Source organism: Protopterus annectens, chromosome 1.part1 (genome assembly GCF_019279795.1).
Source record: "Protopterus annectens isolate FY-2018-M chromosome 1.part1, PAN1.0, whole genome shotgun sequence".
In the NCBI taxonomy this organism is placed as follows: domain Eukaryota; kingdom Metazoa; phylum Chordata; order Ceratodontiformes; family Protopteridae; genus Protopterus; species Protopterus annectens.
This window is the reverse complement of record NC_056726.1, coordinates 1,561,434,531-1,561,451,517: the sequence shown is the minus strand read 5'-3', so window position 1 is coordinate 1,561,451,517 and position 16,987 is coordinate 1,561,434,531. Positions and strand designations below refer to the sequence as shown.

At 37.8% G+C, this 16,987-nt stretch overlaps 1 long non-coding RNA gene across 1 annotated transcript in view; it reads right to left on the bottom strand.

The window, feature by feature from the left end:
* The window catches only part of LOC122813918, a 216,011-nt gene that overhangs the window by 72,716 nt on the left and 126,308 nt on the right, over window positions 1-16,987 (bottom strand). Inside the window, exon 2 of the long non-coding RNA XR_006366742.1 lies at window positions 15,878-15,928. This is a non-coding gene — a long non-coding RNA (uncharacterized LOC122813918). The remainder of the gene's footprint in view (window positions 1-15,877; window positions 15,929-16,987) is intronic.

Below are 16,987 nucleotides of genomic sequence, written 5' to 3'. Positions count from 1 at the left end.
ACATTGCTGCATTTTCCATGTCTGTTGTGTGGTCACTGTCATTGATGTTTGATTGTATTATCACTTGTAACTGCGTCACACTGCAGCAATAACCTGTGCATCAAAGCGTTACCTTCTAGGTGACATTCCATATCAGGTATGGCATGTGATCCTTGTTGTTTGTGTTTATTTTCTTTTTGGCTGGTCCTTGGGATGCTTGTAATTCATTATGCTGCTGTAAGCCTTTTACTGTGTTGTAACACACTGTTACACGTCACACAATGCTATGTGTGATGCATCAGTGTTAGAGTATGGCTTCTGTTTTGGGGCATGTTTGTGCTGATACATTCCCATACACTTCATGGGCCTAAATTTCTTGTGTTACTGGCTATTTTATGGCTAACTTTTCATGCTAGTTATTTGCATGATGACATCCTACCTGTCCAATTACACTGTCAATTGTGCACACCTCCTGCATCCATTTGCTTGTCTGGTCCTCTTTGGTGATGTACCTTGCAAAGAGACTTTGTGCATTGATGGCTCCTCTGAGTGTTGTGTATATGCTCTTACTGGTATAAATTATGCTTCTGTTATGTATAAGGTTCAATGTGGACAACTAATATTTTCTTTTCATTGATAGTGATCTGTGCTGCTTTTGTGGGGCAACATCTGAATATCAGTGCTTAGTCTGTGTACATTTGTATGTGTGGCTTGTCAAAGGTGTATTTCAGATGCTGCAGTGCTGTCTGAGATAGAACATATGGCTACATCCTCCATCACCCATGCCTATTTCTGCTTACCTCTGTGTTCTCCTGATCATCCTTTGAAAGCTCTGATATGTCACTATCAGACATCTGAGGTTCTTGAGGTAGCTCATCCACTCCTGCAGTTGGCAAGCCACCATGTTTTGCTGTTATCATGTTGTGCAGTGTGGCACACATGGCAACCATCTGTGATGCCTCTTCTGGTGCGCATTGTAGTGCACCCCTGGGTGTGTCCAGACATCTGAATCTTGCTTTCAGCACACCAAACACATGCTCAATGGTGTTTTATGTCACATTGTGTTCTCTTTTGCATGGATCTTCAATAGGGGTTGATGGGGCTATGTATGGTATCGTTAGCTAAGGAGGCAGTGGATAACAACCTTACCAAGTAATAGTCTTTTAGGGATTTTGCCACATTGGACAGCAGTCCTCAAATCACTTTCCCTCCATATTACAGCATAATGCACACTGATGTGTTTCCATGATATTAGTAATGAGGCCATCTGCTGAGCACACCACCTGACAACTGAGTGATGGCCACCCTTTTCTATTGATGTACAGTTCAGCATCAGGTACAGCTGTGGTTATAATTAGGACATGACTGCATTCTATTGCACCAAGGACATGGGGAAGTTGGCTATGGCACAGATCTGCTGCATGGCAATTCTTCATCATAACTGTTATTGGGAAGTAGATATAGTCATCCACATTGGTGCATATTGTTGCCAAGAAATGTGAGACGATATGACTGGCAACTGTCCAGGACACTCTTATGACATCTCTTATATGCAACTGAAATGTCCAAGAGGCCAGTATACATAAACTCAGGCACACTTTTGTTTCTATCGGTATTGGGTTATCCCACAGACTATAAGCATGCATGTGAGGTACACACAGTCTGCATCAGCTCTCTGTCTAATCTGTATCTATCTATGATTTCCTGGTCAGAGAGCTGGCTTAACTGTAGCCTGGCTTGGCACCTTGCTGGCTGCCTACTGGGATGCCTTTGCAGAACATCCTCTAGTATGGCTTCAATACCCCAGCCTACTGCAGTGCATTAAATGCCTGTTGCATTCTTTTAAGTAATGTTTGCGGATTCTGCATGATTCCATAGGAATATGTGTAATATAGTGGTGTTAAATTAAAGCACATATGGCCTCCACTGAATGCTTTTGGAAAGTTGTCAGTGAAGTACTTTGCCACATTCATGTTGCACCGGGTTCGCATGTTGTGTTTTGGAGTCTGTTGGGTGTGCGCAGAGTCCATAATTATCTTATGTTATCTAGATAATTACTTGCTTTTGTTTTTTTAGCATACATTATGGAAATGTGGCCACTGCTGGTGTGCTGACATGTTCCTTCAGCGTGCTGCACTGCCTACATCTTTTTGGAACCCAGCCCTTGGTTAAAATAAGGCAATATACAAGTTAAAGATGAGCAGATGAGAATATAACTGCTCAGGGAAATAGACATTATCAGAGCAATGCTAGAAGTTATATTACTGAGGCCAGACCAATAGATTAGTAGGCAGGAGCAGAAAAGATGAAGAAAGAAAGACCCAGACCCCCAGAGAAAATGAAGTTATCTAATGGGAAATGAATACGTTAGATAATATAACTGAAGGCACTGTTGTAAAAAAACCTTTGCCGACTTCATAATGAGAGTAAAAGCTTGCAGAAAAAAATAATCAATAATCCAGAAGGACTGTTTTCAAATGCCCCCATTAAGCAAACTGAGTAAACAGTATAACTTGGACAGTGTGTCAAATCAAAATGGATTTACTGAGTGACCAGCCAGGCCACAGACATATAAATCATTACAACTAACACTGTGTATATTGATGACAAAGGAACTAACAACAGCATAAAATGCTAGATAAAAGCTAATACTACAGAAAGAAAGTGATACATGCACAGAAAAAGGCAGGTACATACTGCCTCCCTCTTTAATGTTAGCAAGTTAAAAAATATATTTTTCGTAGTTGATAAATGAAAACAGAAAAATCAAAATTGCTGTATTGTTGCTGGGGGGTGGTGTATGTGTTAATAATGCATTTGAGCAAATAAAATCAGCTTTGTAGATAAATTCTTCTTATCTTCTTGCCAACAAATTAATCTGAGAATATTTTAGATTTGCACTTTAAATATTCAAATTTCACAGTGTTCTGGGATGACTAAAATTACAAGTTAAAAAACTCTTAAAACACACTGTCATGTGTGAAATTGGACTTCCTTTTCTGGATCTGAAGAAAACCAATTTTAGTGTAGTAAATGTGTTTAACTCAAATGTTGTTTGCTTTGGAGAAGGTTACATTGACTTTAAGGGGACCATCCTAAAATGTTATTCAGTGAGTTTCTTGGGTATTTATTGCTAGGAAGTATCCATGCAGACTATAGCAACTTTAAATATGTACAACAGAAGTAAGATGGGTTTTGTTTTGTTATGGTTACTTATTTCACAAAGTAAAGGTCAGTGATGGAATTAAGTTATATCAATTGTGTGTTATATGCATTTCTGGATAACAACAAAGTTAAAGAACATATTGTATGACAGCAATGAAAGCTATATGATGATCTTATGAAGATAGTCCAATGATCACAGACCTGAAGGACTTGTATTATATGTACATCATACACTTATGCACCGAGGCTTTCCTTTAATATAATAGACCTCTGATAGAGTCTCCAAAATACATTATAGGAATTTAGGACAACATAACTGAGAGCCATCTCACTGTCCATGTAGTCAGTGGCTGAAGAGGTAGTATTTATACATTTGGTGCTGGGACATCAAGAAGACTGTGGATTCTATTTCTCCATCATGAGTTTGGTTTCATTTTTCCTATATTTACATCTCAGGAAGATGCAGCATACCTGAGTCTGTTGTCATTTGGATGAGATATTAAACCTAGGCTCCAGCTACCTGAATTAGTAGTAATTCAAGTAGATGTCATAGAGTCTATGGCACTTAACAAGAAAAGAGTATGGGTAGTTTCCCTGTGCCCTGGTTAAATCTCCCCTGGCCAGTATGAGTGACACCTCAGGTCTCCCCTGAAAAGTGACCTCTGATCTAATGGGACTAACCCAGTCAACAATGGACAAATATATATATATATATATATATATATATATATATATATATATATATATATATATATATACAGAGAGAGAGAGAGAGAGAGAGAGAAAACATAAACAAAGAACAAAAAAGGTCACACAGACAAACCATTAAGTATAAAACACAAGAAAAACCCAGCCATGATAGAGTCTTCACTGTAATATTTAGATTTCCTGTAGTAGAGCTCTGTGGGATATATGCAAATGAATTCATGCTTCTGCTAAATGACTTCTGAATACCCATGGCTTCTTACTTCTTAAAGTCTTTAATTGCAAATTCAGGCAATAATGTCAAACCCACTAGCTATAGATATGACATTTTACCATTTGTCTGATCTCATCAATATAACATAATTGTATTATTTGGCCATATTTTGGAAACCCAGAGTTTAAAACAAACCTAACATCATCAAACATTAGAGTGCCTGCCAAATATCCCAAACAACATCCAAACCAAAGGGTAAAATGGTGACACAGACAAACCCATTTACTAAAAACTACAAGACCCAGCTATGCTTGGGTTTTCACTGTGTAATACCTTCAACCTTCTGTAGAAGAAGTCCATGGGATAATGAACCCTTAAGGACATGTCAGAGTTTCAGCTACATAACTACTGATTGCCCATGACATTTCACCGTTTTACTTGTTTTTAACTCTTTACTGCTGCATTCAAGTCAAACCCTACTAGCAGTAAACATGCTATGTTTTGACCATTGTTCTGAGCTCTTCTCAGCAGCATAACTGGATTGCTTGGATATTATTTGGGATATTTTGCAGGCACCCTAATGTTTATGGATATCAAGCTTGTTTTTAAGTTCTGTGTTTACATAGTAAGGCCAAACAATCCACTTATGATGTACTGACAAGCTCAGTAAAAGGGAGAAACATGGCATGTGTGCAACTAGTGGGGATGGACTTTATTGACCTGAATGAAACATCAAAGACTTAAAAAAGTAAACAATTAAAAATTTCCATGTATTCAGAAGACACGTAGCTGAAACACTGGTATCTGCTTAGGGGTTCATTTGCATATATCTCATGGTCCACCATTATAGGCGGTTTAAAATATTACACAATAAAGACTGTAGATTGGCTGGGTCTATCTTATACATATACACTCACACACACACAAACTCATTATCTATCTGTCGTTCTCTAGAAGGACCGTATCAGAATGCAGACAGGCCAAAATGTATAGAACTTAGAATGTAGACAGAGGCAAGTTGGTTGGTATCAGGGCTGGGAACGTGTTTGTGCAAATGCTGGTGGTTTCGAGTTAGAGTAAAGATTTAAAAGACCACCAATGAACCAAGTCTGGGAAATCCAAATTTAATAAACAGCACGAGGAGGCAACAACAAACATATTTGTTTGTTTAATTTCTGTTTATTAAATTTGGATTTCCCAGACTTGGTTCATTGGTGGTCTTTTAAGTGCTTTCTCTTGTGGATTATTGGTTTTATTTTTGGCACTTTTTCTCTTTTTACTGTGTTTTAGAATAAGGAATTGGTAAGGAGATAACCTTAATGTTGTGCATGTTTGTTGGTGCGTATATCTGTGCCTGAGCCTCTCTTGTATAGTGGTAGCATTATGGAAAGGGTTTTTCTAAGTTAAGATGCAGGATTACTAATGACCTCAGAACTCTGACCCTGTCCTTGATCCTCACCTTAGAAAAACCCATTCAGTAACAACGTTATCATTATTCAGACAAATTGTATCCTATGGTATTGCTATGGATTAAGGCTTTTTATTTGTTTTATTTTACTCTATTTTTAGTATAAACAGATGACAGAAATAATGCAATTCTTTTAATGTGGATTTTGATGTATCTGCATTATGAAATATGTGTATTTTGGTGTCTATATATTTAAATATACTTATATATATATATATATATATATATATATATATATATATATATATATATATATATATAAAAAACATGTGTGTGTGTGTGTGTGTGTGTGTGTGTGTGTGTGTGTGTGTGTGTGTGTGTGTGTTTTGTATATACACACACACACACACACACACACACACACACTTATATATATATATATATATATATATATATATATATATACATATACATATAGATCTGCTTTACTAGCTTGAAGTTTCAAAACTTCGAACTGCAAATGGCCAAAACCATATGACTGAAGTTTTGAAACTTTGAAAATGTAATAATAAAAAAAAAATAAAAACAGAAAAAATATTTTTTTACATTTTTCTGCAGTCCCCTCACCCCCTGCTAAATAAATATACCAACTCTGAGATCACACTGCAGTAAGGAAAATGGTAAACTTCCCATTCCGCGCTATACGACAATCTCCATTCAAAATGTTCGAAGTTTCAAAACTCCAATATTATGGCCTTCACCATTTGCATTTTGAAGTTTTGAAACTTCGAGCTTGTGAAGGGAATCTATATCTATATATCCATATCTATATCTATCTATATCTATCTATATATATATATATATATATATATATAAAATACAGAGAGGGAGTGTGTGTGTGTACATATATCCAAAATATTTGTGACAAATATGTACATTTTAATCAATATATCAGCTTTATATACCATATAAATAAATGCACAAAAATTGTAAATAAGCCGTATGCTTCTCCTACAGGAAAGACAAGTAAAGTTTCACAAAAATGAATGTGTCCACTTGAGTGGCCCATTCATTTGAAGATGAAGAACCCGGGATTCAAGGCAATATAATAGAAAATGCCACATTTTACTGTTTCACTGCTGATGGTTTTGTCTGAGGAAGGGATCATGGAAAACAGCTCTGAAATGGAATGTACTTAAAATACATGTCAAGGCATACTCTCTGAATAAAGTATCACCTTTCCATTATCAATGAAAACAGACATGAGATAATGTTAAACTAAAAATGCCATGTAAAACAATACATAGTCAAATACTGGTCTTATGAAATAAAATGTAAATATAAATGATGACTTTGCTGCTGCAGCATGCACATAAATATGTAAAAGTGAGTAAAATAGCCATGGGGATTCATTAAAGTTCCTAGCATGAGCTGTATGGCTCATGTTAGAAATACCCATCCAGAGCGACTCATTCATTTGCAATTCTGGAACATGCTATTTGCGATGAGGTAAGACCTCATTATTGGCTAGGTTGCATGTTTCCTGAATTGCAGTTATTACTGTGACATATAGATCATGGCTGATCTGTGTGTCTCAGTTGCAACCTGCTGCTCTGCAGGTAGTGTAATCCCCCCTCAAAGTCACTTACTCATACACACTTAGACAAATATGAACACACACACACACACCACAGTCCCTGTATCATTCTTTACCTTCCAGTGGTTCCCCTCAGCTCCATAATACTTTAGTGCCATTACGCCTAGTTAGTAATAGGTCCTGGTGGTCTAGTGTCTCCCCACCCCTGATTTCTGTTGCAATGTTGGTGCAGTAGTTTACTGATGTATCCCTGGTGGTCTAGGGTATCTCCCCTATCCCTGATACCCTTTTTGTTCTCAGTTCCATTATGACACTTTAAAACTCAGTCCTGGTGTAGACAATGTTGTTTTAAAGTGTCCCCCTCAATGTTCATGTTCAGTGGTTGAACATATTGTTTTGGCAATGTTTGATACTGCATCATGGAAAAGATCTCTTTGCTGATCTACATGGCCAGGTACTTTCTTGAATTGCTTGGCCATGTAGACATCTTCCTGGAGTCAATTCTGGGGAGAGATTACATGTCTAATTAGCACATGGCACTCCCACCGAATGCCCCATTAGTAGTCAGCACAGCTGTGGGGTCAGCCTTTCTTATGTATTTGTGTAGGAGGATCGTGCAGCATTATGTAAGGGTGCTTGCTGAATACAAAAAGGTACTGCAATGTGTACAAGGCCGTGTAAACAACACAGTAACTTTTTGAATTCTGTACTTTTTTGTATTATCTTGCACTTTACGAGTTTACTTTTACTAGTACATATACCACAGTAGCATGGCAAATCAAGACCTATGGCTACTTCAGATGTGTTTTATCTTTCTGCATTGAATAGGTCTGTCCTAGAAGTGAGCATATGAATAACTATTAAAAGATATTTGCATACCATAGAGTACTGCTACACAGTCTGCTGCCACGTTATAGTTCAGGGCATCTCTAGGCAGGTGTTTAGACAGCACTGCACTTTCTACTGAAAAATATTTAAAAGAAACATTTCCTCCCTATTTGCTGCCTTTTGCTAAACCCTCAAAGAGACTTTTTGTTTTTTTTTATCACATTTTCATATATTTTTTTCTTTCTCATGACATTCATAAAGACATCACCCAGTGAGTTCTTCTTGAGAGTCTGATGCAATCTATACACCACCTTAACTGCCCTCCATTGGGATATAACATGTCTGTCAATGAGGATCTTCTCTACAGACCTTGCAATGTCTCAAAAATCATTCCACATGTGTGCTTACATTAGGAAAATACTACCAATTAACAGACACACAGAGTGCCTTTACCATTTAGAGGAAACTCTCAAAAGAATGTTTTGTGTTGAGACTATAATAAAAGAGTGGTCAGATGTCTTTGGAAGCTCCTACATGAACATCATTATCATCACCTGTCCCTTTTTCACATTTTTACATGTGGTCTGGATGTTGTGCCAGCAGTTGCCTCTGTCTCCAGGTCTCCAGTTAGAGCCACTCTCATACTTTCTTTGATAGTCATGGCCCTACTGTCATGGGTCTTGTCTTATGGAGTCTATCCATCTCTTGACCGGATATCCTTGTCTCATTTTGAATTTTTCTGTCTCTCGCAAATATGGTTTGACAACTCACCTTTTGCTTTTCTACATGTGACCACACCACTGTACTCTGTTTTTCTTGATTTCACTGCAGCTGGAGCCACTTTTTCTTCTAGTCCTACCACCCATTTGCTGATCTGTCTTTTATAACCTGTTTGCTGATGTAGTCCATTGACAATATGGACAGGACTGGGCTCAGAAGTGAACGCTGATTCAGACCCACTTCCATTAGAAACCTTGAGAATCTGAACCCTGCTCACACTAGTGTCATTGAATCCTTCTATATATGGCCTCCTCCTGTGTCTGGGTTTTTAAACTATTGCAGGACTGCTTCAACTAGTTTTCTTTGAATCTTATCATATTCTTTCTCCACATTTAGGAATATCCAATTGGACTTTCTCATTGTATTCAGCTTCTTCTTCACTGTGCTTCCTATGATAAAAATTACGTCAGGTATACTGCAACCTGATCTGAACCCAAACAAAAAAAAATCACATGAAGTGGAATTAGACTAGAGAAGGAGAACCCTGAAATGTACCATTAAGAGTTTATGTGCTTCATAATACCTGTCGTTTCCTACACAGACTCTATTAATAGTCACACTCTCAAGATGATGTCATGCAATGCCACACCTACTACCTATAGCAAGATTAAATGTAGATAATTAAAATCATGGGCAGATGTGGAATATACATCTAAAAATGATGGAGAAACCAAGGCGCATTAGGTATATCTATGTCTGGGAGCCCTATCTATCTCCGTACAAAGTGTGTGGCTCCATGTTTATTCATTATCACCCCAACAGCTACTTGGCTCCATGTTTATTCATTATCACCCCAACAGCTACATCATGCTTATAACATGGCCCCCCATGTAGTGTAAAGCCTTTACAATCATCATCTGTTAATTGCTCTGCTTTAGGAACTTTCTGGGGCTCTGGCGATATTCATCATTCTCATCATCATATTATTACAGCTTTGTTGCAATGATCTTGACATCAAATGATGTGTGGTCTTTTTGCTTTAGCAGTCTGGGGACACTGAAATTTTGCTACAGATGCAGACCTTCTTTAATGTGTTGATTCCAGAGATATGACCTTTTTTTGGCATTACCCCTTAGAATTTCATTGAAGAATTATGGACCATGTTTGCGTACCAAACTGATCCGAGGTCTACTTTTTCTGGCTTGCTTCTCAGTAATTCATGACACTGAACAAAGACCTGTAGGATATCTGTCTTTGCATGCACCAGTTAGAAATACACCATTTGTTCAAAAAAGACTGGGTTCTAAAATTTCATTGGGTCTGTAACAAGTAATGTCTGTGTTTTTGAGATGATTCCCGAGAGCCTTATTCTACTTTATCAAACTGCTTCTTTATAGAATTATATTTGTTGCCAGTTGATACACACACACACACACACACACACACACACACACACACACACACACACACACACACACTAAGGTGCCAGGAAGGGATGTGCAATGGCACGTTGTTGTGTGTGTGTGTGTGTGTGTGTGTACACACACACACACACACACACACACACACACACACACACACACACACACACACACACACACACACACACACATATATATATATATATATATATATATATACACACACACACACACACACACACACACACACACACACACACACACACACACACACACACACACACACACACACACACACACACACACACACACTAAGATGCCAGGAAGGGATGTGCAATGGCACCTATGCACACAAACCCAGTAAGGTGCCAGGAAGGGTTGTGCAATGGTCTGACTGTAAAGGATGTCTTCTCATGTCTGCAAATGACATTTCCTTTAAGCAGCCCTGGCACTTTTTCCACAACATAAGTGATGATCTCTTCAGATTCTGGCAGGGAGGTTGCACTGTCCCAATGTGCCTATGAGTATTTGTGAATCCCTCCCTTCCCCCAAGGAAAGGTGCGAGGGTCATGCCCTTTCCCTTTTATCCCTTCTCTGCCTGGCTGCTCCAGTTCTGTGGCTGATAATCAAATCCCAGTTGCCCAGGTTTCAGTCAGGGCTCATTCCCTTTGTGCCATTGAGCCAGAACAGGTCTGGCAATTGCTAGCTGTTTTGTGTTGTGTTTATATTTTCCTCATTGTGCATTTGCATCAGATAGTGTTTCATATTTATATTAATTTGCATCTGTTTCTTATAATTGTAACTCTTCCTCTTTTGTCAGTGTTTTATCAGATGTCACAGCTTTAATTCTGGAAGATCAGAAGACTGTGGCTTTATTACCGCCCAGGTCCCTCTTTGTTATATGCAAATACAAGCATACCGCTTAGCTAGAAAGACCCCCAATACTTTTTAACCAAAATGAATTAAAGGCCTTAACTCCTTCAACTATCCTGACAGATTTGCACAACTCTCCTTTTATTCAGTAGCCCTAAGGCTGCTCTTGGGTGACCTATGTCTCCTTTTCTAGCCATGAAAAAGCCAATCCTCTTTGACCTCCTATTAATTCACAAAAACAGTATACCTCTGCTAATACGTATACTAGGGGCCTAAATCTACAACAACAGATAAACAAGATTTGCTACAGGGGTAGGTTCCTAACTCAACATTTTTCCAGCCTTTGGAATACGTTACCAGTACAAGTCAAGCAAAGTGCTACTCTGTCTGCCTTTAAGACTAGTCTTGATGATTGGATGAGTAGACACACATTTACACAAAGGTAATCATGAACAACCCTTGTCTGTTTGAGAGATGAACAGTATTAAACATTTGTAAAGGATGGCAAGAACTTTTAAATGTGCCTGCTTAAAGGTGAATATGGCCAGGCTTTTTACTGTTCCTGTGATAATTTGTCTAATATTGTTCCTGTGTTCCTATACTATCCTTACTTTAGTCAGTGCACTATTTAATGGAACAGAGCCTAAAGGTATGAGACTATGTAAAACAAATTAGTTGTCAGTTAGCTGACTGACTACAATATTAACTTATGTGTAAATCTTGGCCAGTAATATACCAACAAACCTAGTCTTGACAGCTGGATGGGTGTACATCAGTCTGCATGAGGGTTATCATGTATGTCCCTGCTTGGTGTGGGAGGTGAGTACTATTAAGTGTTATTATATAATTCCTATGTTCTATATCACATTTCTTATGCCACATACTCAAATTGCTTAAAGCACTTCAAATGTGTTGAACCTGAGCAAGAACAATTCTTGAACAATCAGAAAGTTTTCACAAATAATGACACAGGCAACAAAAATAGTGATTTTTTTTCAGCTCCTAAATAAAATTCAAACCCTATTTAATATGGCCACAAATAATTCCCCCAAAACCATGCCAGAAAAGCTCCCAAAATCCAACACAAAGACCACCAGCACATCGTACAACAGTCCACTTAGCTTTTTCAATTTACATCCATTCTACTTTTAGGGCTACTGCTATATTTAAACAAGCACTGGTCAGGAAGCGCTAGAAAAATTGATATTCACAATTCAGTCCAATGAACTTTACTTTGCTAAAACTTTCTAAGAATAGCAGCACTACACCACATAGATAAATCAGTCAGATATATCTTCAGTCTCATCCTCAAAACTGGAAACATGCAATAATTTGAAATCATACCTAAAACAAAAACTTCCCAAATGATATTTGATTATATGCTTATTGCAATACTTTGCCCTTCAGGAAAATTATTGACAAACTTCTCTACAACCAGCTAACAGACTACATTTCAAACCAAGGCTTACTATCAGACAAGCAACATGGATTCGGAAAAGGTTTTAATACCTAAGCTGCTGTATTATGCAGTGACAAATTACATCTATAGAGCCATAGAAAATGGTGACCTAACATTGGCACTTTATTAACTTTACTAAAATAGGCATTTGAAACTGTAAACCACTCGCCATTGCTCAAGATAATTGTTAACGTCAGCAAAAATCACAGAAATAGTTCTCTGCATATCTAAGTAAATAAAAATATACAGTGCAACACTGTAGCAAAATCTCAGATAACGGACTATTTACTGCAGGAGCTCTACAAGGAGTCTTAGGTCCTTTACTATTTTATATCATCATAAACAACCTGATTCTTTGATCCGCCATCCATGAACTGTGCTCTATATGCTGATGACATAACAGTACTTAAATTAGACAATTCTCTTACCAAACTACAATAAAACATTCAAATGACTTCTGCAACTTATGGAATTGGTTAATAAAAATAGACCAAGGTATAAGTTACAAGAAAATTACTGATAGCCTGTTAAGATCCCAGTAAAGGATTAGGAGGAATCCAGCAGTAAATATTACAGATCCATTTAGAATACCTCTGCCAACAGTATCAAAGTGAAGATATTTGGGTATTCTTTTCAATCTCACATTATCAACACGTACTGAAAGCATTTAAATATATGCTCTTTTCTCACTACAAAACTACATATAAATATCCAAATCATCTACCTTATAAAGAAAGGAAATATATTCCTTGCATGCTGATGCCCAAAATAGAATATACTGCTCCCTACTCTTTGAGCTCAGATTATTAAAGAGCACAAATACCCTGCAAGTCACAGTTAACACAAAATGGCACTTTTTTACACTGGCAAATCTTAAGGAAGACCATAGCTGTATTTTCAAAAAGCTAATTTGTTACCAGTCATTGCAAGGGCTATACTCCTTCTTGAGTGTCCAGCCACTAGCCTCAAAACTCATTTATATAGGCAAAGCCCACATTCCACCCTGTAAAGTGATTCCATATTGCAGTGCCTCAGCGTAAATACACCACTGAACACCTTGGGGGCTCCCTATAGATCATCATGTTGAACATCACATAGAACACACAGGAACTTCATGGAACACAATGGGGGGTACCCCATGGAATGCCTCACAGCATTAAATCACTCCAGTGATGAGGTGAGATCTGCCCAAACATTTTGTGCATGTGTCCTATGCTCTTTACTATGTGTACATTCCTTGCTGTAGCATGATGTGTCCCCCTGGTACATGCTCAGATGATGATGCTGCTACATGTGACACTTTGACAGTTTCAGTTCTTCAAATACCAAGGGGTTGGGATGGTGGCCTAATGGTTAAGGTGTTTGCCTTATAAACACAAAGTGCAGGGTTTGAGTCTCACAAGGGATAATTGACTAGGCTTAAAATGGCTCGCAAGGGCAGTTAGCTTAGTACTAACTTATGAACCTGAAAGGCTGTAATTCCTCTGAGTATTCTCCTTAGGCTGTGGTGCAGTGATCTTGGCATCAGTGTATTTTTGAGCAGAAGAGATATGAGGGGCACACCCTTCTATGCTGGGATATATAGAGAAAACACTTTAATGGTGCTACAAAGTTTGAGATTGGTGTTTCTTTGTGAATCACACTTCATTTGTGGGGCTAACAGTTCTGAGTCTTGTGCATCTAATACAGTTCCAGTGGATAAGTTGTACTGACTTCTGAGTAGTATCCACTATGATCGGTATACTACCCAGGTTATCATACTAAACTATTATAAACTGTCTCATTTTGTTGTGTGTGGCTCTATGATATAAATGTTTTCATGATGCACATGTCTACATATACTGAGGAGATATTGCAGATGGTCCTGAACACGTGTCTACTCTGCAGCTGCTAATAATTTAGTGGTCACTTAGACCATAGTATGTAAGGCACGGTCACCATGACATTGCCATGGAGTGATTCTTGCTGACGCAGGTCACTGTCCTGACTGTATTCAATGAATCTGGTTCAAGTGAATGAATCCCGCTGCAGTTCCTAACATTTAGTCTGTGCACACAGATCCTTTACCCTGTGCTGTGCCAATTTATACCTGCTGAACAATTTGAACCCACATTGATTCTGAATCACAACACCTCTATTTTGTCAGTCATCTGCATTTTTTACCTTTTCCCTATGTTCACTGCTTATGGCACAAAATCTATTTATGCAAGAATTGTCTTTGAATTTCCAAGACTCTCCTTACTGTGAAAATACGTTTTGCATACTACGCAAAACATTTCTGAATCTCATGTATGATGTGTCCCTTCTGATAAGCAAGTCTGAAAAAAAAATGATCATGAAAAATAAACATAACAGAATGCTAATATTGTGCAAGTACATAACAATACCATATAATACAACATATAAGAAATGGTTTATAAAATAACATGTAAATATAAAATATGATCTTTAACATAGGAAATTCACTTAAATATACCTAAAAGAGTATACATAAATCCATAGCAAAATACTTTGCATTAACCAGTAGTTGACACAATCCTTAGTAACATGGTACGTTTAAGGCTGTGGATGGTTCATTGCTTGTTATCTTTGTCACAGACCAGGTCTGTCACAGACCTACACTTAAATAAATCATATATTATATTTAGTTGACTGCAGACTCATTTATCTTCTGGTCTGAATTCCATCACAGCAGAGTCACTATTCACAGCACTATACCCCTTACTAAAAAGCATTTGAAAGGGGTAACCCCCCCCCCAACTCCTGCATGTTGCCTAACCCTTTGAGGGACCTGCAGGTCTTTGCTACATCTTCATATAGGTTCTGCTGTCTCATCATATTCATGTTGGCATTACTCTGTCTTTGATGACAGTTTGGTCCAACCTTTACACCAGTAAATTTTAAGTGACTTTCTCTGAGCTACATCTAGTCCTTTATGTCCTTTTTGGCATACTGTCACAAAAGAGAAAGGCAGGATGTTTCATATATGGCATGCCCATCTGATTCCAATGTGAGGCTCCCTGTCAGAAATTTGAGACTAGAAAACTTAAATCCCACAGCTAATAACATTTAAGTGCAATCTAACACAAATAACTGCAGTTCTTAAAAGTTTCTGTCACACATTTTAAACATTCTTTGCAAGAGGCAAGCCCTTACGGGGGTGTCAGCCCCCCAACAATCCCACTAGTTATTTACCCTAACTCTGACATGGCTGTGTCATGGAGAAGATGGAATACTCAAAGATACAACAATTTTGGAGCTAGTATTTATTTCCCTATAACTACACTTAAATTCTCACTGTTCCAAGGACTGGGGTTATGGTTTCCCAACATGCAATGGGAACCCCAAATGTGGTAACAAACCCTTTCTATTTTTGCTGTGTATGCATCTTCCCTGTACATGTTATCCATATCAGATGAATTTCACCAACAGTGATTCATTTTGCCATAGTTTGAAAACATTAGAAATTAATATTCATAGGAGTGTATTATTGCCTGTTCTCACTTACCTTCAGTGACACTGGGTAGACTAACATTGGCAGTGACTTCTGTGCTTGTTTCTGTATAGAGGGGAGAGGGGAGGAGGAAAAATTAATTCATCACAAAGTGCAATTACAAAAGTAATTGCAATGCAACTTGAGAGTGTTCACATTTGTGTATTCGGTTTAGGCTTTATGCTCAATATCTTTGTTAAGGTACAAGATCTGTGCTTCATTAACAGGCAATTTAAATTTAATTTGGTATGCATAGCCTTGTATTTTAAAGGTCTGTCCTGTAAAATGTTATGCTGATTAGAGTAAGGACTGTGTAGATATTATATGCAAAATAAGAGTTCCCACATAACTAGGTACAATTTGGCTGAAGAGAAATTCTTATCACACATTACTGCCAAGAGTGTATAGAAAAGCAGTGTGAAATAAAAAAAAGTGCTCTAGGCACTTAGGTTCATAGATTAGTACTAGACTAACTGCTCTTGCGAGCCATTTTAAGCCTAGTCAATTATCCCTTGTGAGACTCAAACCCTGCACCTTCTGTTTATAAGGCAAACACCTTAACCATTAGGCCACCCTGCACCCCTCAAAAGTTTGGATACTTTATGAAAAAGATCCCAAGCACTGGACAGTTCTTAAATTTTAAGGATTTGTCTGTATTATGTCTTAAAGTGAAAGTTAAACAGCATTAATTATAAAATGATAAAATGGCCAAGGATCCTGGAGTGAAACTTGCAAATAAAGCAAAGAAACCTGGAGGAGTAATTTCTTGAAAGCTATCCCCTACTATCTGCCATACTTTCCCTTATTTTCAGTAAGAGAATCTCATTTAGCCTTTTTATTCTAGCTATTCTACTTATAGCCTCCTTCAGCACCTCTGATTATTTATATCTACCCATATTCTATACTCCAATACCCTTTACCCCACTACCCTTGGATTGATTGTCTCTGCCCTAGAAGAATCTCACCTTTTCAGTTTCCCTCATCTTCAAATACTCTATTCTACATGGCTTTCCTCTCTGTTTTTACTGTGGCTTGATGGACACCGTTACACCTTATCTTTCTACCCTGGAATTATCTATCTTATATTCACCTCTTCCAGTTATAGACTTCTTTTCTACTTTCAGT